A 23,543-nucleotide genomic window follows, 5' to 3' on the forward strand; every position below is an offset into this window, starting at 1 on the left:
TGCTGGGTCCCAACAACATACTTCCCTATCATGTCTGAAGCCTTAGGTTCAATTCCCAGAACAACTCACACACAAAAAAATTGTTGGAAATTAGGAAATATTTTGGCACAACACACACACATACACACACACACACAATGAAAGCTTTAAAAAGAAAATTAGAGAATACAAAAAAATATTTTTCTCTTCGTTTGTTTGTTTTGTTTGATTTGGTTTGTTTTTTATATAGGGTCTTCCTATATAGCCCAGGCTGGTTAAGGATGACCCTCCTGCCTCTACCTTCTGAGTGCTGGGGGGCACTTGTGAGTGCACACATGCATTACAACATCCAGGTTTGTTTTTTTTCTAGTGGTAGGGACAGAACCCAGGGCTTCATGCACTCAAGCCAAGAATTTTATCAACAGAATTTCACCTCCCGGCCCTTTGTTTTTGTTTTTTATTGTTGTTGTTTTTTAAACTAATATGGGTATAGACACTCATATTAATCAGTTGCTAGAAATGACTGGCACCAGGGTCTCAATCCATCTGTCTTTGGGCCTCCTCCCTGAGTTGGGGTCAGTGTCTGCCGTGAGAGATCTGTCTTCTCTATATGTCCCTGTTACCAGCAGCTCTTAGAGACACATATTCTAGTTTCACATAGAGAAACAAAGAATTGGGATAGGACTGTAGCTCCGTGGGAGAATGTGTGTATTTAGGAAGCCCTTGGTTCAATAACCAGAAGTGTAACATTACCCTGTGAAAGAAAAGGAGAAAAAGAGAGATGTTCCCCGTTGTTTAAAGAGTTTAAAGAGGCTGGGAGCGTCCACTGTAACAACCCCAGTGAGATGTTTTCATCGGCCCATTTTATCTGCTCATTCATTCATTCATTCATTCATTTCCTCTGGTGCTGAGCAGATAACTCAGGACCTTTCCAAGTTCTTGTGCATTCTCATATGTCCATTTGCAATCACATTCCAATCGTGACCCAGCCACAGTGCATAGACTAGGTGGGGATAATGTGGTTGGCCAAGGTGCCAAGGGCCAGGGTGCAGATTTTTAAAAGAGGATAGCAGCACCCAGTGGACAGGTAGGGCAGAGGCATGTAGCAATAAGGTACCTAGGAGACAGGGGCTTAGTCATCAGAAATGTCAGGCTAGCAAGATGCTCAGCAGGTAAGAACACTCACCGACCAAGCATATACCAAAGTCACGTTGCTGGAGAGATGGCTCAGGGGTGAAGAATGTTTATTGTTCTTAGAACCCGAGTTGACGTCCTAACATCTACATCAGGCAGGTCACAACTACCTATAACTCAAGCTCCAGGGGACCTGACATCTGTCGTATCTCCTTGGATACATACACATAAGTAGACAAACAATAATACATATATACATACATACACGTTTTTTGGTTTTTGAAGACAGTTTCTCTGTGTAGCCCCAGCTCTTCTGGAACTCTGTAGACCAGGCTGACCTCAAACTCAGAGATCCTCCTGCCTCTGTCTCTCAAGGACTGGGATTAAAGACCTGTGCCACCTCACTCAGTTCATAATAGAAATATTTTTTAGAGAGTTAGATGTGGTCATACCCTGTGGAGTGGGATGGCTTATGCCAACAGCTCCAGGTTCAAGGAGTGACCCTTTAGCAAGGGAGTAATGAGGGACTAACACCCAAAGTTCTCCCCTGGCAAGCACCTGCACACACAGGTCTGCACACAACATACACACCACCAACACACACACAAATAGAAACCGTCCATCAGACTTTCCAGTGAATGTATTTTAGCTACAATGATAGTGGAGGTGTTGGGAAGTGAAAAGCAGCACCTCCTCTTTTTCCTTCTGGCCCCGGAGTGGTGCCCCTGAACTTCTTCCTCACACACCATCCAGTGACTGGGAAAGTCAGTCACATCTGCCTACTGGCTAGAACCTGGAACTGAGCTTGTTTAGCCCTAACCGGCCTGATAATAAAATATTGTTTTCTAACATCCTGCGCCTCATTCTCTGGTTTCTTCAAGGCTTAGACACTGATCTTATCCGAACCCTAGCTGGTGGCTTGATTTTGGAACAAAGTTCCACAGTGTCTCCATATTTCTCTGCCTCTCTTGGACTGGTGAAGTCTGTTTATTAGCCTTTAACTTACAGTACGAAACACCTCTGTTTGCTTTGGCCTAGCCTGATGGTCGACGAGTGCTGCCTGCGTTTGCCTTCGCTGTTTGATTAGCTAATTCCGTGTGAATATTAGTCACATTTTGTATACACCACTAGACACCTTATTAATGACTATTTCAAGTCCTGGAGAAAAGGGAGATTAGAGAAAGTGCTCTCTTTTGTTAGGATCTAATTCACTACTTTCTGTGGAAGTGTGCGGTGAGCCACCAACCCACAGTGGAATACACTTGCTGTACACTTCTTTCGTGGGGTGGGGGTTTGAGACAGGATTTCTCTGTGTAACAGCTCTGGTCATCCTGGATCTCGCTCTGTAGATCAGGCTGGCCTGGAACTCGGAGATCTGTGTGTCTCTGCCTCTTGAGTGCTGGGATTAAAGGCGTGCGCCACCACCATCTGGCTACTCGTCATACAAACCAGGTAGTATTTGAGTATTAAAGTTATGTTGGGAAATTATAGAGATAGTCCACTATCATATTTTGGCACACGCACCCACACATGTACATACATGAAATAAATAAAAAGATGTATTTATGTGTATATATGTAATTATACATCATCGAAACGGAAGTTCACCTGGTCCTCTATATTTTCAATTGTAACAGAATAAATATAACGTAAAACATACTATTGTGACTGGGTGTGCGCCAGGCAGGCACATGACGCACATAAATACACGCAAGCAAAGCCCTCATATATGTAAAATAAAATAAACAAATCTAAAAAAGTATATACCATTTAACCAGGCATGGTTCATACCTATAGTTCAGGCACCCAAGAACCGGAATCAAGAGGATTGCTGCAAGTTTGAGAGGAATGGGCCACATGGTGAGTTCCAGGCCAATGTGGGCTACAGTGTAAGACACTGTCTCAAAAACAAAACAGAGGCTGGAGAAATGGCTCAACGGTTAAGAGCACTGGTTGCTCCTCCAGAGGACCTGGGTTCAGTTCTCAGCACCCACATGACAGCTCACAACTACCTGTAGCTTCAGCTCCCTGGAAGATGACACCTTTACAGCAATGCATATAAAATAAAGTTAAAATAAATTATTAAAACAAAAAGAAACAGTTTAAGAGCTGGAAATACGCTGGGCTATAGCTCGGAGTCAGGGCGTATATTTTGCACAATATATTACTGTCCCCCTTCCCCTGCCCCAGCATCTTTGTACATTTTATTTTATATTTTTTCATTTATTTTACAGACCAACCACAGTTTCCCCTCCCTTCTCTTTTCTCGTTCCCTCCCTCCACCTCCAGTCAACCCCTCTCCTCTCCTTGGCCACTCCTCCTTTGTTTAGAAAGGCGCAGGTCTCCACTGGGAGTCAACAAAGCCTGGCGTTTCAAGTTGAGGCAGGACCATGCTCCTCCTCCTGCATCAATCAAGACTGGGCGAGGCAACCCAGCATGGGGAGTAGGTCCCAAAAAGCCAGCTCATGCTCCAGGGACAGATCCTGATCCCACTGCTAGGAACCCCACAAACAGATCAAGCCACACAACTGTCATCCACATACAGAGGGTCTCGGTCAGTCCCACGCAGGCTCCGCAGGCTCCGTAGCTGTCTGTCCAGAGTCCCTCAGCTCCCCGGAGCTCAGGTTAGGCTGTCTCTGTGAGTTTCCTGTCAAGATCTTGACCCGCACTGGCAAGGTGCAATACCTCCGCCCTCTCTTCAACTGGACTCCAGGAGCTCCGCCCAGGGCTTGGCTGAGGATCTCTGCATCTGCTTCCTTCAATTACTGAATGAAGGCTCTCTGGTGACGATTAGGGTAGTCGCCAATCTGATTCCAGGAGAACCCTCTCCACTATTGCTAGGAGTCTTAGCTGGGGTCATCCTTGTGGATTCCTAGGACTTTCCCTTGCACCAATTTTCTCCCTAATCCCAAAATGCGCACCCTCATCAAAATATCTCTTTGATTACTCTCTCGTTCTGCCCCATCCCCAACCCCACCAACCCTATATATACGATGCATATCCTTAGCATCATATATTGCTGGTCCCCTTCCTCCTGCCCCAGTACCATTTTACATATTATGATCTTGACTGTTCTAGGAAGGTACCTGATATAAGTGGAATTACACATTATGTGTTCTCTCTCTCTCTCTCTCTCTCTCTCTCTCTCTCTCTCTCTCTCACACACACACACACACACACACACACACACACACACACACACACACTTCTTAGTCCTTGAACTCCTGATCCTCTTGCCATGGTTTCCTGAGTGTTTGGGGTGACAGGCTCACGCCACCACACTCAACTGCCCATGTGCTTTCGTGCCCTTAACTGTTGTGCTGCGTCCATCAGAACAAGTGCCCACTCTGTCACTTGTGCTCCAGAGTGTAGCCCTCTGTCAGGGGCGAGGATTTCTTCCTTCGCTTTCTCGCTGGTTCCTCCAGATTTAGAATAATCCCTGGCAGGGAGCAGATGCTCAGGAAATATCTATTCCATGAGTACCTGGAAGGCAACCTGTCTTTTTTTTTTTTTATTAGTGGTAGCAGGGAATCAGAAACTATCTACCCATCTACTGTCTGTTTTTTGTTTGCTTGTTGTTTTTATCATTCCATGGTGTTCTGGAAGCTGGTAACCAGTTTGTTTCCTTTTCCTTAGGCTCTTAAACTCTACGATAAAACTCTTGATGTGGTCTCAAGAAAGTTAGTGATAAATTATATTCTAACTTGCATAAGTTGGGAGTGATCAGGAGAGCCAGTGGATGTCTCAAGCTAATACTTAAGTGTAGAAATGTTTACTAGCTCACTAAATCCTAAGACTTCTGCAAAGTTCCTGCCATCTCCTCCCATTCCACAGCTGACGGCTCAAACTAGGATTCAGAATTTTGGTCCCTGACTCATCCCAAAGATGAGTAGAAGCTCCAAGATTTGAAACCAAATCTGCCCACTCTTAAAAGAAAAAAAAAAAACTTTCCAGTCTGTAAAAACTTCCCTAAGGATCTCCAGCATGTGACAGAGGATGGGGAGAGCTAAAAAAAAAAAAAAAAAAAAAAAAAGTCAAGAAGGGGAGGAGAGATAGAAAGGAGTGGGGAGATGCCCTTGTTGTTAAAGTGCTTGCTTTGTAAGGACTGCAGTTCAGAACCCCAGAGCCCACAGAAATGCCATGTGATTTCACCCTTGTAAGATGGAGGCAAAGGGTCCAGGTAAGTTGGCAGCTTGCCTAGTCATGTTTATGAGCTCTGAGTTTGATGTGAAGATTGTCTCATCGAGTAAGACGGAAGAACAATGGAGGTGATACCACACATCAACCTCAGACTTCCGTGTGCTTGTGAACCCACATGCTGCACATTCCCACATGTGTAATTCCATACACACGAACATGAATACACACACACACACACACACTCATGGAAAACGAAAAAAAGTTAAGAATATTCCATCTAGTTTTCCAGAACTACTTGATATAAAGTCTTTCCTTTTGTGTTATTTTATTTTGTTTAGCATGGGGTCTTACTGTGTAGCCCAGGCTGGCCTCCAACTCTTCATCCTCCTGCCTCTGCCTGTTTCACAGCACAGTCTTGGTGATTCTTTCTCTTGTACTGAGGACTGAAGCCAAGACTTGTGCATTCTCTGACTGGGACGACTCTTCTAGCCTAAACACTTCTACAAAAAGTACCTTCTCAGGACACAAGGCGTGGAAAGGATGTTTCCCAGGGTTCCAAATATATCAAAAATAAATACTTAAAAGAACAATGGGAACTAGTAATTCCAAAATTGGAATCATCTTTGGAAAAGCAAATAACTCTGTTTTTTCAAAAAATATATTTCAATATTATTAAGATATCTTCAAATAAAGCATATTCACCTAAAGTTAAAATTTAATTCAAAATTTATCTGTCATTTTAATGTCAAACCTGGCAACTAATAGTGATTAGCATACTTGGGAACTATTGGAGCTTGTATTATAATATTGCTCCTCCTTAAAGCTTGAAAAATGTACCTCTTCTTTGTTTGATACAAGGTCTTCCTATGTATCCTTAGGGCCTGAAACTTACTATGTAGACCAGGATAACCTCAAACTCATAGAGATCAACCTGCTTTGGCCTCCCAAATGCTGAGGTTAAAAATGTGTGCCTCTACACATAGCTTTAAAAAAATCTTTGTAAAAACTTGCTTTTATGTATATGGGTATTTTGCTCGCTTGCATATGCAAAGTGTATGTGTGCTTGAGGCCAGAAGATGGTCAGGAAAGCAGTTACAGACTTTGTGAATTGCCATGTAGGTGATGGGAATTGAATCCAAGTCCTCAGGCAAGCAACCACTGCTTTTAACCACTGAGCCATCTGTCCAGCCCCAGCCTGTGGCTTCTTAAAGCTGTTAAACTAAGAAAGGACAAGTCAGGCCTTTGGATGTTGCATGCAACCCAGAACACTGCAGGGTTGGGCACTGGTGGAATTCCCTTACCCCGGTCAAGCTCAGGCAATGGCTCTTAAGGCACATTCTCTATGCCTAGGTGACAAACGCTAGAGGTAATGCCCAGTTTCAATTGTACCCTCAAGTCACATTCCCTCACCTTGGGGAAACTCTATGTGGGGCCACAGATGCTCTTTCTGGCCATTGGTTTCTCAGTCAAGATGGTCTCATTCCTTTAGAGGTATTTTAATAATACCGAATCACAGGGAAAGGTTTTGTTTTGTTTGCTGTTGTTGTGTGTTTTTATCTTTTGTTTGTTTGTTTCGGGTATTTGTGCAAATTCACTCATTTTACTACTACCTGCTCTCTCCAGGGTCCGCCTCTGCAAACCAAGGTGTTGATAGAAGTGCCCTTTGTAGACTCAACAAAAGATTCTGCTACACCCCTGACACCACTTTCCACAGAGCCCAGGGGGTCTCCTAGACAGACATTTGCGTGACCGTGACCACTTAGCCAGTGATTCTAAGGAACAAAAGGAGCCCAGAGAATTCTGCTGTTTTCAAAGCAGCTGCAGTGTTTAAGTATGTTTGGTCTGAAGATCCAGTCCTCCACCCACCTCTTGTGGCTCTTCAAGCACACACCCACACGTGTGGGAGGGGCCCACTCCTTTCACTTCAAGCAAGGTTGGCTTTCCCAGAACTCACAGTCCGAAATAGTGCTACAGTCTACGATTGTACACATCTTAAAGTTCTCAGCTAGAGGGCCTGAAAGAAGTCTGAACATGTTAACATATATTTTGTGGGTTCTACCATTTAAAGTGTAGGATCAAATTTAATAAATATTTTTGGTTATGGTTGTAATTATTCAGCCACGGATAAGGCTGCACTTCCGGGTTCTAAAGGCAAGCACGTGCGGACAGGCCCTTGGGCACAAAGGACTCCGTGTGACCCACATGTACGCATGCATGGTTACATCCACGTATGACTCAGCTAAACACTTGCACGCATGCACGAGTTTCCTGTCATGTCATGTGCATTATCAGTGTGACATAGTCACGCCAACCCCCTGTGTGCATGTGCTAAGCAGCTTTTAAAAGCTGGACGTTCTCTCTCTCTCTCTCTCTCTCTCTCTCTCTCTCTCTCTCTCTCAGGATTCCCTGGCCTGTAAACACCCCCTCTAAGAAACTCCTAAGCGGGTTTGTTGCATGTTCCGTGTTTCCTTCTCACTCCCACCAGGTAATTTCAATGGTGACATCAAACCTAACAAAAGAGTGAAACAGACAAACTGTTATAGCTAAGTAATTGATAGACTCCAAAATCTAAACACATGATCTAGTGAGCTGCATGAGAATGGTCCCCATAAGGCTCATATATTTGAATTGCTGTCCCCAGTTGGTGGAATTATTGGGGAAGGATTAGTAGTTGTTGGCTTATTGGAAGGAGTGTGCCCTCTAGAACTGTGAGTCCCAGTGAACTCTTTCTTCTATAAATTGCCTTGGTTATGATGTCTCTTCACAGCAATGGAAAAGTAACCAAGACATAGTATTTGGGGCATTCTCTATTTTTTTTTCTGAGTATCACAAGAGTTTATTTAGCAAAAAGTTTCTTATGGAGATGTACATGACCCAGTTCTACAGCCCAGTCAAACAGCCCTCTGGAGAAGGATGTGAACTCCTCTACTTGAGAGCCATTGTTTAGACTTTTCCAAGGCTTCTAACATGAGGATGCTGTTTCCTCGTATGACCACCACGCTGATGTCATTCTGGTGCTCACTGGTTGCCATCTCATCAATCACATGATTCATATGGGGATCAAAGCCCCGGAATATTCCTTGTACACGTCTGCCAGCATTTGACTTTAATGATAACTTCCTGTCCGGAAACTTCTTCAGTTCGGGAGGGTGGGCTTTGCTCATGGCAACACTTCGGCAGGCTCAGCACAACGGAAAGGAGCGGGTGGCCTTCAACGTTCTCTGTTTTAAAGATTTGTCAAGATTCGAATTATCTCACCTTGTGCTGGAGATGCGTGTGGCTCAGTAGTACTGTATGTACTAGCACAAGAGAGCCCTGTGCATGTGTGTGCATCTGTGTACATATGTGTGTGTCTGTGTCTCTGTATGTGTGTCTGTGTGTGTGTCTGTGTGTTGTAATAGGAGCGGTGGGCTGCGTCCCCGGCACCCGGCCGTCCCCTCGGCTAGCTTTACCCAAAATAATTACACGGAATCTTTTAAACACCGCTTGGCCCATTAGTTTCAGCCTTTTCTCTGCTAACTCTCACACCTGGACTAGCCCATTTCTAATAATCTGTTTAGCCCACGAGCTGGCTTACCAGGAATGATCTTAACCTGCGTCTGCCTGGAGTGGAAGAATCATGGCGGCTCCCTGACTCAGCTTCTTTCTCCCAGCCTTCTGTTCTGTTTACTCCTCCCACCTATGTTTTAACCTATGAGGGCCAAGCAGTTTCTTTATTGCTTAACCAATGAAATCAACAGATTGATATATGACACTCCCACATCATCTGTGTATTGCATGTGCGTGTGTGTCTGTGTATGTGAATGTGTGTGTGTTTAAACGTAGTGGTTAGAGGTGTTTAGATCTGCCCTCTGTAGACATGGCCTCCGGCCTGCTTGTGACTTGGTAGGAGGCAGATTCTTTTTGAGTTACTTATCACCTTTTTTCATGTTCTGTTATGAAAATTAAATGACAAAAATAAAATAATCGTACCAAACATCTAGTATGTGCCAAACAAATAAACAAGCAAACCAAAATACGCCATCTATTGCCAGATATGGTGGCACACACCTTTAATCCCAGAACTTAGGAGGAAAAGGCAGGTGGATCTCTGAGAGTTCATGTTAAACTTGATCTATATAACGAGTTCCAGGTCAGCCAGGGGCACACAATGAAACCCTGTCTTAAAACAGGCTGCAATTCTTATTATACGTTTCCAGTTGGAGAGCTACTCTGGTGGTGGTGACACATTCTTGGAATGCAGAGGCAGGATTAGGAATTCAAACCCTATCTTGCCTACATGGCAGCTTGAAGTCAACCTGGACCACTTGAGGCCTTGTCTCAAATAATAAAAAAGATTTGCGGGTCAAGACTACTTCCTGTGTAGTAAGTGTCACCAGTAGCCTTCCTACCAGTGATAACCTCGTGTCTATGGCCATAGAAAGCAACTTACATAGACACGTAAAGTAACATATTTTGCCAGGTGTGGTGAAACATGCCTTTCGTCCCAGCACTTGGGAGGCAGAGGCAAGTGGCTCTCTGTGAGTTTGAGACCAGCCTGGTCTAAGACATAGTGAGTTCCAGGACAACCAGGGCTCCACAGAGAGACCTTGTATAATAAATAAATAAAATAAACCAAAAGTAAATAAATAAAATAGCAGATTTGTCATCTCTTTTAAATATGCCCATCCTTCTAAAATGCACAAAGCAAAGAATAATTCAATTGAGAAGGCTCAGTCTCTTGTTAATGCCCTGATTGTTAAATATTTAGCTCACGTATTGATTCTTTTTGCATTTAAATCCATTTTAGATCTTAACAATCGCTAATCAAATAACCAGCGACCCTAAATTAACACAAGGATACAAATCACAGACGTGGAGTACATTTTAAAGCCAGATAACAGGTAATTCTTGTCTTTTAGTTCTTTGAGGGTATTGATCAAACCCCATGTAATTTCTCTTTCCAAATGGAATGCCAGCCCTTATTCAGAAATAAGGAAGTAAGGGCATCCCCCGGAAAGGCCCATCGGGCCTCCCTGACGAGGTTAAATGTCAATTGAAAGGAGGAAATGAAAATTAAACATTACAGCTGAGACACAGATGGGAAACTGGATAAGCTAAGCACCCTGAATTCTGACTACTGCAACCTTGCTAAGACTAAACAACTGACCTGCATCTGGGAATGACAGTTATTCTGCTAAAAGGGAAGGAAATGAGTGATCCCATCAACATTGTCATGTGGTTGAGGTTTATCTGCATCTAACGGTGCTCGGGACATGTTGAAAATCTTGATCTGTTTCGAAGTACTAATCTGGCAGAACTTTCTTCCCTGTCAGCACTCAGAAAAGCCTTTGAAGTGGATAATAGCTCTATGAACGAAGGGAGAGAGAGAAACGGAGTGAAGGGAGCCTCAAGCATCTTGGAAAACTCCATTTTTTCTTTTCTATGGTCACAATCTCCTTCCATGATTAAGCTATGTTCATTTAAATGTTTTGCTCATTTTTTATGTGTCTGGATATTTTGCATGTTTGCGTGCTAGTGTGTGTGTGTGCACGTATGTTCGTGCGTATGCATCTCGTGTGCCTGCCTGGTGCCCACAGAGGTCAAAAGAGAGGAACAGGGACTTGGAACTGGAGTTAAGGATGGTTGTGAACCACTGTGTAGACGCTGGCAACAGAACCCAGGTCCTCTCTGCAAGGCTGGTCAGGAGCTTAAGGATTTTATTTGTGCTTAGGATGGTGATGCATCTTGTGACCTTAGCCCTTAGCAAGGCAAAAGCCGGGAGATAAGGGATGTTTAAGGTTAGAGTGGACTGTAGGGTAAATTCCAGGCAGCCACGGCTGTGTATGACACCCTGTATCAAAAATACAAATAACTTTAACTTTTTTGGGGGAGGGGGACTTTTTCAAGACAGGGTTTCTCTGTTTAACAGCCCAAGCTGTTCTGAAACTAGCTCTGTAGACCAGGCTGGCCTCGAACTCACAGAGATCCCCTTGTCCCTGCCTCCCGAGTGCTGGGATTAAAGACTGTGCACCACTACCGCCTGCAAACACCTTTAATTTTAAAACTCTCAAAGATTAGATTTTTATTACCAATAGCAGTAAAAACTATTTAAGATTAGTAATAAATTTAACTTTCAAATTCCAGATTTATGCTAATAAACCCTACAACTTTCCCAGGGTGCTTTGTATTGAGTCGCTGTGACTGTCACAGGTCTCCAGCAACTGGGACACCTGAAACAATAAGAAGGTATTCTGTTTTATTTCAAAACCAGAGTCCTGAGGGAAGGAAGGGGTTTGTCAATTGGCTTCTCTTGGCAGCCCTACAGGCAGCAATCTCTACACCACTCCACCTGTCTCCCTTAGTTCTGTCAATTCTCAGAATCACTCAGCAGTGTGGACAATTATCTTCACTTGGGTGCCCTTTCTACACCCCTGTGCCCTTTTCTGTGTAAATGGAGACTTTTCTCCGTCTCTCCCGGTCCTGCTGAACTGGTTTCTCTGCCTGCCCGTCCCACAGCCACTTATAGCCACTCAGAGGATATGCACTGGGTGCCAGGTGTAGCAAGAATACACGAGAGTCTGGGAGAGACTCAAAAGAATTGATTTAGATGTATAATAGGGGTGAACACTCACTAATACAGGACAGGTGAGATGCCACTGCAGTTGTTCTGACCAAGGGGAAAGAACATCAACAGCAAGCCACCTGCTCTGCTCCAACCATCCAAGCCAGCATGAGAGGGAGGGAGGGAGGGAGGGAGGGAGGGAGGGAGGGAGGGAGGGAGAGAGAGAGAGAGAGAGAGAGAGAAAGAGAGAGCCTGTTTCTTTCCTTATAAGAGATCACACCCACACACAAGAAGCCTCACCCTAAGGCTGGTATCACAAATCTATTGGCAGGAAGTATTTCCACAACACTTCTGTATCCCATTGGATTTAGGGACTACAATAATCCTGTAAACCTCATCTCTGTCTTAAATTTCCATGAAAAGACTTCATTCCCAAATAAAATTGCATGCCAGGATGTCAGGGAAATGCACATTTTGCAGGGATAACATACAACTTCCTACACACTTGACATCACCTGAGAAAAGAAAATTACTGTATTCCAGAATGGGAGGATTTGATATTTTAAATAAACCATTTTGTAACTGCTAAAAGAATGATACTAAAAAAAAACTAATAAAAATCAGATTAAGGGCTGGGAGAAAAGGCTCAGGGGTTAAGAACACTGGCTGCTCTTCCAGAGGATCCATGTTTAATTTCCAGCACCCACATAGCAGCTCACCACTATCTGTAACTTCAGCTCCATGGGATTCTGACACATTTACATAGATACACATGTAGACAAAACACCAAGGCACATTTTTAAAAATTCAGATCAAGATTGTCACAACTTGAAAGTGAAATGTACCTCCACAGGCTCACATGTTTGAACGAGTGTCACTGGGTGCCGGCCTTTGAGGCTTTAGCCAGGCCCCCTTTGTCTGTGTTCTGTTTACCATGACACAAGGAGCTGTCTATGACTCCTCACCTCCACATGTAGGGAAGGGGCATGGAGAAGTAGAAACCAATTTAAAAAATAAAAAGATAAGAAAATTTGTTTCCACTAAGTTATAACAAAAAGCTCATTCTATAAATATATTTTGGGGTTTTTATATATAAGACTAAATTATACTTTGTTCATTAGAAACATTCTTGAAGCAAAGACGCAGATAATTTTAAAGAACTCTAAGAGAGCCGGGCGGTGGTGGCGCACGCCTTTAATCCCAGCACTTGGGAGGCAGAGGCAGGTGGATCTCTGTGAGTTCGAGACCAGCCTGGTCTACAAGAGCTAGTTCCAGGATAGGCTCCAAAACCACAGAGAAACCCTGTCTCGAAAAACCAAAAAAACAAAAACAAAAACAAAACTCTAAGAAGTCAGCCTAAAGACGCCAGTCAGAGTATAGTAACTAGTACAGTATGTGTGCGTTCAGGTGAGGGGAGACATTGAATAATTAGAGTGTTGATTTCAGTGATGAGAACTAAGGATTCTAAATACGGATATAATACAATAACTTTAAAATGTATAAACTTGATGGGTATGGTGGCACACTCATTTGATCCCAGCACTCAGTGGGCAGAGACAGGAGGCTCTCTGAGAATCAGAAGTCAGCTTGGTCAACAGAGTGAGTTTCAGGCCAGTCAGTGGCTGGACAGGGAGACCCTGTCTCTAAATAAATAAACAAATAGGGGCTTGAGAGATGGTTCAACAGTTAAGGACACTGGCTGCACTTCCAGAGGACCCAGATTCTACTCCTAGCATCCACAGAGCAGCTACCAACCATCTCTAACTCTGGTCCCAGATGATCCAATGTCCCCTTCTGGACCCCAGTGGCACTGTATGCACAGGCTACACAGATAGATATGCAGAGAAAATACCCATACACATAAAATCAAAAGTAAGTAAAATCTCAAAAAATTTAAATAAATAAGGAAAACAAAATTCATAAAGTCAAAATGAACTAGGCCAAAGGGAGTAGTGAGCAAACCTGCGATCTTAATTGGGAGTTTTTGGTACATCTGTCAGCAATTATTAAAAGGAAGAATAAAAAGCATCTAGCACTATTATATAACTTGAGTTGGTGGATATTTATGGAACACCATAGCCAAAGCAAAAGGTGCTTAGAAGGAAATCCATAACTGTAGCATGAATTCTAATTGGTCTTAATAACAAAAACCCAGAGTCAGATATTAGGGGGTGAGAGCTGAAAGATCAGAGCAGTAAAGCAGGCACTAAAATTCTTACCTCTACGAAATCCTCAGACCGAAGGGCCTGAGCCCCTGTCTCTATGAATCCTCAGACTGAATGGGTGAGAGATAGATCATGTCTCCACTGGCCTTATATTCCTGTCTCCACCTCCCTAGTGCTGGGATTAAAGGAGTGTGCCTCCCAAGAGCTGGAATCAAAGGTATGAGGTTCCCAGTGCTGGGGTTAAAGGTATGAGCCACTACCTCCTGGTCTCTATGGTTAACTAGTGGCTAGCTTCACCCTCCGATCTTCAGGCAAGCTTTATTTGTTAGAGCACAAGCAAAATAGCACCACACATGACCTTTATTTTCTGAATACATGAGAAAAATTTTCACCTCATGAAACTATGGAAAAGAAAAGCAAACAAATATTAAAGTGGGGAAAGGAAGCAATAAACTGCAATCATCAATGATAAAGCACGTATACAGCAGAGAACAAACTTCAAAACCCCAAATTTGTTCTCTAACTAGAGTAACAGGGAGCTAGGGAAATGGCTAGCGGTTAAGAATGCTTGTTGTTCCGTTGCGTGACGGAGTTTTACTGGGATTAGTTACAGGAGCACAATCGATTCCAAGACAGATGAATCACCAAAGCCTACCCCAGCACGGATGATGACAGTTCTCAGAAGCGGGGAACCTGGAGCCCAGGGCACAGCTGACCAACAGCTCAACTGGTTGGAGAGGGTCCCTTTCAAATAATTCAGTTGGTCTGAACCTCTTCCACACAACTCTGCTAATTTCTGCTTCTTTTAGGAAGGTGTTCTGGTCTCAGAATCTTCTTTGCAGCTTGCTTTGTTTACTCTTAGGAAGGAGGGGCCTTCCTAAGAATTCCTTACGCTATCTTGGGTTGTTTGCCTTCTGACTTAAGGAACTTCCCTGCTGGATGGAATATTTCAATCTCAGAGGAAACTGCTATACACCAAACTCCAAGAGGACCTGCATTCCCTTCTCAGGACCCACGTTAGCATCTCAGAATCCACGTTAGCGGCTCAGGATTCACATTAGCGGCTCAGGACCCACGTTAGTGGCTCAGGGCCACCTGTAGCTTCAGTCATTCGGGTTCTAGGAACTGAACTCAGATCCTCTTGGGCACGGAAACATCACTCCAGACCCAGCAATCTCTTCCTTTCTTTTTTATTTTGTTTTATTTTAATATCGGGTTTCTCTGTGCAGTCCTGGCTGTTTTGGAACTCACTCTATAGACCAGCTAGCCTCAAACTCAGCCATCTACCTGTCTCTGCCTCCTGAATACCGAGATTAGAGGCATGTGCCACCATGCCCAACTTCAACAATTTGTGTTATTTCATTTATTTCTTTTAAATTTTGTTGGACCGGAGAGTTGGCTCAGTGGTTAAGAACATTGAATGTGAAGTGATTGATATTGGCTCAGGACCTCAAGTCCAAGTTCTCAGCACAAAGAAGATTTATTTGACCCAGATGGACAAAGGGCAGGGAATAAGAGACAAAGACAAGGAGATAGAAGATGAGGAAGAAGGGGAAGGAAATAAGGGAGAGGGGGAAGGGATATTTGTCCCAGAGAGACAAAGGATAGGAGGGAAACAGACTTGGCCCAAAAACAAACGGCAGTTTACAGGGGTAAAAGGGGAAACTGTGCCTGGAGAAATGGCTAAGTGGCTAAGAGCAGTGGCTGCTTTTCCAGAGGACCTGGATTCAATTCCCAGCACCCACATGGCAGCTCACAACTGTCTGTAACTCCAGTTCCAGGGGATCCAACACCCTCTCACAGACAAATGTACTCATAAAATAAATAAATAAAATATTAAAAAAAGAAAAAAGGGTAAACCCAGTATTAAGATGAGGTGTTTAATTTTAATTGGGTATATTAATTTGGTGAGCCAAAGAGGACTTTTGATTGGCAGATTTCAATGCTTTGATAGCTGGACCTTGGTAGTCAGCCTCAGGAGGAGGAAGAGGCCAAATAAGAAAACAGACCTTGGTGACTGGCTTTAGGAGTGTAATCTAATAGTTTTTAGTAAGGCGGAGGGAAGGGGGGAGAAGGGCAAGGCCTGCCATGTTTGCCATCCTTGAGCTGGCCAGAGTCCTTCAGGATGTTCTTCCAGAAGACCTGGGTTTGAGTCCCAGGACCCATATGGCAGGTCACAACTGTTTGTGACTCTAGTTCCAAGGAATCATTGTCCTCTTCTGGACTCTCTGGGAATGAGACAAACACATGGTACACAGATATACATGCAGGAAAACATTTTGCACATAAGATAACAAATAAATTAATTAAATAACACCCTGTTTGTTTTTATTTTACATGTATGAGTGTTTGCCCACTGTGGTAGTTTGAGTAAGAGTAGCCCCATAGGCTCATAGATTTGAATGCTTGGTCATCAGGGAGTGGTACTATTTGAAAAGATTGGGAAATGTGGCCTTGTTGAAGGAAGGGTGTCCCTGGGGGTGAGTTTGAGGTTCCAGAAGCCCACTACAAGCCCAGAGTCTCTCCTCTTCCTGTTGTCTGTGGATCCTGATGTAGAGCTCTCAGCTTCTCCAGTACCACATCTGCCTGCTGAGTGCCCCCATGCTTCCTCCATGCTGATAATGGACTAAAACCTAACTGTAAGCAAGTCCGCAGTTAAATGGTTTTCTTTATAAGAGTAGTCATATTTATGGTGTCTTTTCACAGCAATAGAACGTTGACTAAGATACCCACAATTTTAAAAGCCTGATCCTAAGACATAAATAAGTACTACGTAGTGGTTAGTATTCAAATGGCCATTATGCCTATGAAAAAAAAAGACATCTTGGGCCTGATCTGGTGACACACCTTTAATCCCAGTACCTGTGGGGCAAGAGACAGGCAGATATAGCCAGTCTGGCCTATAAAGAGAGTTCCAGGCCAATCAGAACTATACATAAAGACGTTCCCCCTCCCTCCAATAAAAAAAAACAGAAAGAAAACAAAGGGAAAAAAGAAAAAGCAAAAGAAAGGAAAATAAAATAAAAGAAGAAAAAGGAAAAAGAAAAAGATGTCATTATTCACCAGGGGAATCAATCCAAACCACAAGGCAACCCTGGATATCCATGAGAAAGTCTGTATTAAAAGACAGAGAGTGCTGAAGGGGGAGGCGCGTGGATTGGTGTCACTTTGGAAAACTGCTTGATAGTATCATTGAAATCTAAAAGTATGGAGCTGGTGAGATTGTCAGTTGGGAAACATGTTTCCAGCCAAGCCCAATGACCCAAGTTCAAGCCCGGACACTCACATGATAAGAGAGTACAGACTCCAAAAGTTTTCTTCTGACCTCCAGACAAGCACTGTGGCACACACGCATTAAATAAATGTATTTAAAAGCGAAACAAACAGACGGACAGACAAACAAACAAAATTCAGAAAATATGTCTACTCAAGGACTTCACAATCTTTCACTAGCTGTGTTGAGCTTTAGGTCACAAATCTATATATATTATCATAGTATACAATACGATATACTACTATATGTACATATTGTGAATCAATTACTACAAGTAATTAAACATATCTGTTAATCAATTATTATCTCTGTGTGTTGAGAATTAACAATTAAAAATATTTTTCCTTATTCTTGAGAATTTTATACATGTATCACCACAAAATATCACGTATACCCCCCATTTCCCTCCTCCAAACGCTCCCACGTCACTCCAACACATTCTGCTCTCAACTTCACGTCTATTTTTAATAATCGACTAACTCCAATTAATGCTGTTCATGTGCACACGAGTGTAGGGCCATCCACGGGAACACAGAACTCCTACCCATGGTCACACACTCAAACAAGAATGATTGGCAGCAGTAAATTACTCAGGAAGGGGCGGAGCCTCTGAACAATTTTTGAATCTCTGACACTTTATTCCTAACTGCAGACTCCATGTTGCAGCTGTCTAGAAGTCACTCGCCAGCTGTCTTAACTGAACTGCCGTACGCTTCAGTTAGTAACCCCCGTCCCCCGTCCTCTGAGATGGTGGAAACCACTACTCTATAGTTTAGTTCCAGGAGGCTGACGTTTTAGGCTATTCATGTAACTGAATTCATGTCGTATTTCTCTTTCTAAGTGCCTGACTTACTTCAATTAACATATTGTTCTCTGGGTTCAATGTATATTGTCTCAAACAACAGAATTTGTGTTTCATTTTCGGTTTACTAATATTCCACTCCATACCCATATGCCACCTTTCCACCTGAGAGATGAATAAGCAAAAAAAAAAGTGGGATATCTAGGTTCAAGGGAAGCTCCATATTTAACAATATTTGTTTATGTGCGGCGGGGCTTGCTGGGTGGCCCAAGGAGACTTCAAATTACTGTGTAACCTGGATGACCTGAAACTCACAAGCTTCCTGCCTCATCCTTCTCGGAGCTGGGATCTCTAAGTTTGCGTCATCTCATACCGTCATTTTCAATTTTCAAGAGCTCCCGTGTTGGAGCAGCGTCGGAGTGGAATTCTGAGGAAATCCCAAGAAAACCAGACAAGAGGGGAACTGCTCTTGGAAGGCGCTCGTGCGTGCCTCCCAGGTGTAGCAGCTAGCGGTGGGTTTGTGTCAGATTAATCGCTCGAGCTGGCTATTGCATCTGTTCAAATGCCTCCTTGGAAAAAGCGCGTTATTGCCACATGCGGCTTGTTTGCCACGTGCGGCTCGCTCTTGTGGACGTGAGCTTAACTCACGCGATTCCTCTTCAGCCTCAGCAGACACCGTCTCATGCTCTGAAGAAAGACTTTAGCCTGCCTCACCCCCTCAGAATCACAGCGCCTTGTAAAGGTTGCCATAGCAACCTCCATACTGGGTGACTTGATGGTTATACTAAATTTTACTCCCTACGGCGGTATGCAAAGATTGCCTTTCCCCCACATCCTCCTCGGGGCTCATTTGCTTTTGTTTTTGTGTTGGCAGCTGTTCTGATAGGTGTTAACTGATATGGGAAAGGAGTAGTATCTTTTATTTTATTCTTTATTTGACATTATATTTTAATTTGCAATTTCACATTGATTAGTGATCCTGAGCATTTCCCAAAATACCTCTCAGTTATTTCTGACTTCTACGGCAGATGTGCAGCCTGGAAAATTGAGTAGGCCTGCCCAGTGCCAGGTATGCGCAAGTATGTTCTTAGGATCTTGGTCCATTATAGTGGAAAAGTAGAAACAGCTCAAAATGCCTGTGAAGGAGTGAATGCGGTACAATACGAACATCAACCCCCACGGAACTGCATGGGTGAATCTTTCAGATGTTTTGAAGAAAGAAAGACAGGATAAAATAGCTTAATTTTTCTTATATTAAATTCAAGAACAGGCTAAATGAATAGATGTTGATGTAAAAATAGCACCAACTCTTGGCTAGCCAGGAAAAGTGGGAGAGAAAACTCTCCAAGGAGATAAAAATGTTTTTGATGGCTGTTCAGATGTTAGAAGCCATGAAGTGGTATGCTCACGTTAGAACTGCAGGCTTCCCTAAATCAGATATCTGCTTTAGACACAAAAGATGTTAAATTGCATAATAATAAAAATGGAAAAGTTGAACTCAATCAATCTTTCTAATTAAATTGGCAGAGGTTAAGGAGACATTTAGAGCCCTCGAGAACTAGAGGAAAGATCATTGTCACAAGTAGAAACCCAGCCTGGTCTCCATTCTGACTTTCAGTTCATCAACCGCTACATAAGGTCTCAAAACAACAGCAGCAAAATTTAAATATGTAAATGAATGTGTAGGGGAAAATAGTTTTGTTTACCATCAAGATAAATTCATAATGCCACAAATTCTTTAAGAGCAATTTATCAACATATATGAAAATTAAAATATGAGGGGTTGGAGAGACAGCTCACCGTGAAGAACATATGCTGCCCTTTCAGAAGACCAGGTTCAGTTCCCAGCATCCACTGGGAAGCTCACAACAGCCCCTATCTCCAGTTCTACAGACTCTGACACCCTCTCCTGGTCTCTGAAGGTGCTTTCATGTATGTGGTGCATATATACACACTCAGGCCTACGCACATATATACACTTTTTAAAAATCTATTATATGAAATTTTTGATTTATCAACTTAAATTTTAGCATTTTATCCTAACACTATATTCATACTCAAAGATATATACAAAAATACAGTTATAGACTCACTTATAATATAAAAATCTAGGAGAAAGATATGTTCATTATAGATAAATAGGTAAATAAAATACTACTCAGAGGCATTGAAAAGCTTTAGGTACATCTATATATTTTGACCTATTAAAAATAAGACAATGAACTAACTATGTAAACAAAGGTGGGAACCTCTGGCTCCTGGCACCGTCTGTGACCACTTAGCCATTCTTTGTATCTGTTTATTTTATAAGATGAAGTTAATAATACTGGTCCTTCTCATCCATCTCATAAATGAGCACCAAGTGTAAGAAGCCCTTTAAAAATCAGAAAGTTCAGAGCTGGAGAGATGACTCAGCAGTTAAGGAAGAGCGCAGGCTGCTCCTCTAGAGGACCTGGGTTCAGTTTCCAGCACCCCCGTGGCAGTTCATAATCGTCTGTAACTCCAGTTTCAAGGAATCCGTAGAACCAGGCAGGCAGGTGGTGCACATATCTGTGCATGCAGGCAAAATACTCATAGGCAAAAATAAAATCTTAAAAAATAAATAAAGAAGAAGTTCAACCAGGTATGATGATACACTCTTTTCACCCTAGCGCTTGGGAGGCAGAGGCAGATGGATCTCTTAGTCTACAGAGTAAGCGCTAGGCTGGCTATGGCTACAAAGTAAGCCCTGTCTTAAACAAATTTTCTATAGAGGTATAGCTTATCTACAAAACGGCGTTCTTTTACTAATCAAAACTTAGGTACTCCTATTTAAATTAATTAATTAGTTTTATTTTATGTGCATTAGCTTTTTCCCATGATTCTTTGATCCCTAGGACTGGAGTTATAATTGTGAGCTGCCAAGTGGGTGCTGGGAATTGAACCCAGGTCCTCTGGAAGAGCAGTCAACGCTCTTAACCATTGAGCCATCTCTCTGGCCCCCAAACTTAGGTGCTTTTGAACCAGATTTGCTTTTCCTATCACTCATTTGAGCCCGTGTTCCTCGAAATGTGAACAGGAGCTCAGGACGGGTGTGGGTGTGGAAACATAATGAAAACTTGAGCTAGGACAGGTTGACGGTGTCACCCATAAACCTGGGGTCCTGAGGATGCTGAAGCAGGAGACTCACTTGAGTTTAGGATGAGACCTACCTAAGCATCTGAAAGAGACTGTAACTCAAAAGGAGACCAGACTATGACTCCACAGGTAAAATTCTTGCTGTGTGAGCTCGGAAACCCAGATCTAATCACCACAAGTAAAGCTGGAGAGAGAGAAGTGACTTCACAGTGTTGTCTTCTGTCTGCCACATGTGTCCAGTGGCATACACTGTGCCCATGTATCACATACATACCAAATATATAATAGAATAATTTAAAGAAGAAGGGAGGGGGAAGAATGAGAAGAGGAAGTGGAAGCTATATTGAACCGAAGTTTTGAATCCCCTACTTTTGATGAAAATACTACTGTTCTCCTCTTATTCTCCTCCTCTCCCTCCTCCTCCTTCCCTGGCCCCTGCCCCTGTGTATGGATGTATTCCTTCTTGTGGATGTGAAGGCTAGAGTCTGGGGATGGGTGTCTTCCTCTAATGCTTTCCACTTACCTTTTAAGGCAGGATTTCTCACTAAACCTAGGACTCCCCGGGTTGGTTACATTGTCTAGTCAGTCAGTTCTAGGGAGCCCACTGTGTTTGTCCTTTGGCACCGAGGTCACAGATGCACTCCGTAGCCCGTGGCTTTTGTGTAGATGCCAGAGATCTAAACTCAGTTCTTCAGGCTGGCAAAGCAAGCATTTTTACCTACTGAGCCATCTTCCTAGCCTGCTTGCTTGCTTTGACCCCCTCAACCACCCCCGCTTTTTTTGGTTTGTATCTTGCTAAGGATTGAACTCATGACTTCATGCATGCTATGCAAGTGCTCTAATAATGAACTATATCCCAAACTCCCTTTCTTCTTTCTTTCTTTCCTAGAAGAATCTGATCTGACTCCCACTCACGGTCACCAGGTTTCAGGCTGGATTTGATCTGTTTTGACTTCTGCTTTGCCCTTGTGATGGGAGTCACATAGGAGGGTAAGGTAGCAAGCTTGTTCAACCCCAGCAGAAGCCACAAAAGCATTCAGGAGAAAAGCAACACCATTACGACTTCACAAACACGAACTCAGTCAGCATTAAAGACTGCAGCTGCTGGAGAACGCTGTCTCCTGGGCAGCTGCTTCGCCTACTGTCCCCAATTAACTCACCAGAGACTCAAAAATAGAAGGCAGCCTCTGTTCTGTTATATAATAAACAGTTCTTTATTTGAAATGACAATATTTACTTTTCCTATAGTGAGCTCGCAGCCTAGTAGGCAGAGGGCAAACAGAAGAAATACCTAAAATGGGAATGTGAGAGAGCCGTTTAGCTCCTGGTGTTCGCTCCAACTTTCAAGTTGACCAACAGGTAATTGGAGGAGCCCCTGCACGCTATTCTCTCACCTGTCTAGTTTCTGTAGGCGCCAAGATGCCCGCGACTTGCTGTCACTAGGCGTATCTTTCTCGTCTTGGCGAATCTGGAAACATATAAGACAGATGTGAAGTAATGAGTTCTCCAACATGATAGTGTTTAATCTTTATTTTATTTCATGCATTTGGGCGTTGAGCCTGCATGCATGCCTGGTGCCTGAGGAGTCGGAAGAGGACACTGAATCAATCCCCTGGAACTGGAGTTACAGAGGGTTGTGAGCAAGCATATAGGTGCTGTGAATCGAACTAAGGACTTTTTTTTTTTTTGAATTTTTCGAGACAGGGTTTCTCCGTAGCTTTTGGTTCCTGTCCTGGAACTAGCTCTTGTAGACCAGGCTGGCCTCGAACTCACAGAGATCCACCTGCCTCTGCCTCCTGAGTACTGGAATTAAAGGCGTGCGCCACCACCGCCTGGCGAGCTAAGGACTTTTATAAAAGCTTCTGGTCTCTTGATCACTAAGTCATCTCTCTGTCCCCATGTTAGTGCTTTAAATGGAATTAAGAAATTGTTTTAGAGATTCTACTAAGGTTGGTGGGTATACCCCATCAATGGTGGTGTATCCCCATAACCCCAGCACAGGCCAGATTGAGCAGGAAGATCATGAGTCTAAGCCAAACAGGACTTTTTACTAAGACCTTGTCTTGAGAAAAAAGGCTCATCTTAGTGGCAGAATGCCTGCCTGGCATTTGAGAAGCCCTGGGTTCTGTGTTCAGTAACATACATGCACATACATACACATGGACACACATAAATAAAACTAATACAGCATTTAAAATTTATTTATAAACATTTATAAGTAACAAAGCAAGGGCAACCGCACGCAGTGCAGACGGCATCTTTCTCGAAGACCCTGTCTACAGCTCCTTACACACAGTAGCCTTCCAGAGCATTTCTGCTTCCTGCCTATGCAGAAGAGAAGCCCAACTGAGTCATGTTCTTCTGCAGTCCTCAGGCTCAGTGGAGAGA

General features: G+C 43.2%; 1 pseudogene; it reads right to left on the reverse strand.

Moving 5' to 3' along the window:
* Window positions 1-8,144: 8,144 nt before the first annotated feature.
* Window positions 8,145-8,417, reverse strand: LOC142834720 (small nuclear ribonucleoprotein G pseudogene; annotated as a pseudogene).
* Between the last annotated feature and the right edge of the window lie 15,126 nt (window positions 8,418-23,543).

This window comes from Microtus pennsylvanicus, chromosome 14, assembly GCF_037038515.1.
Source record: "Microtus pennsylvanicus isolate mMicPen1 chromosome 14, mMicPen1.hap1, whole genome shotgun sequence".
NCBI classification, from domain to species: domain Eukaryota; kingdom Metazoa; phylum Chordata; class Mammalia; order Rodentia; family Cricetidae; genus Microtus; species Microtus pennsylvanicus.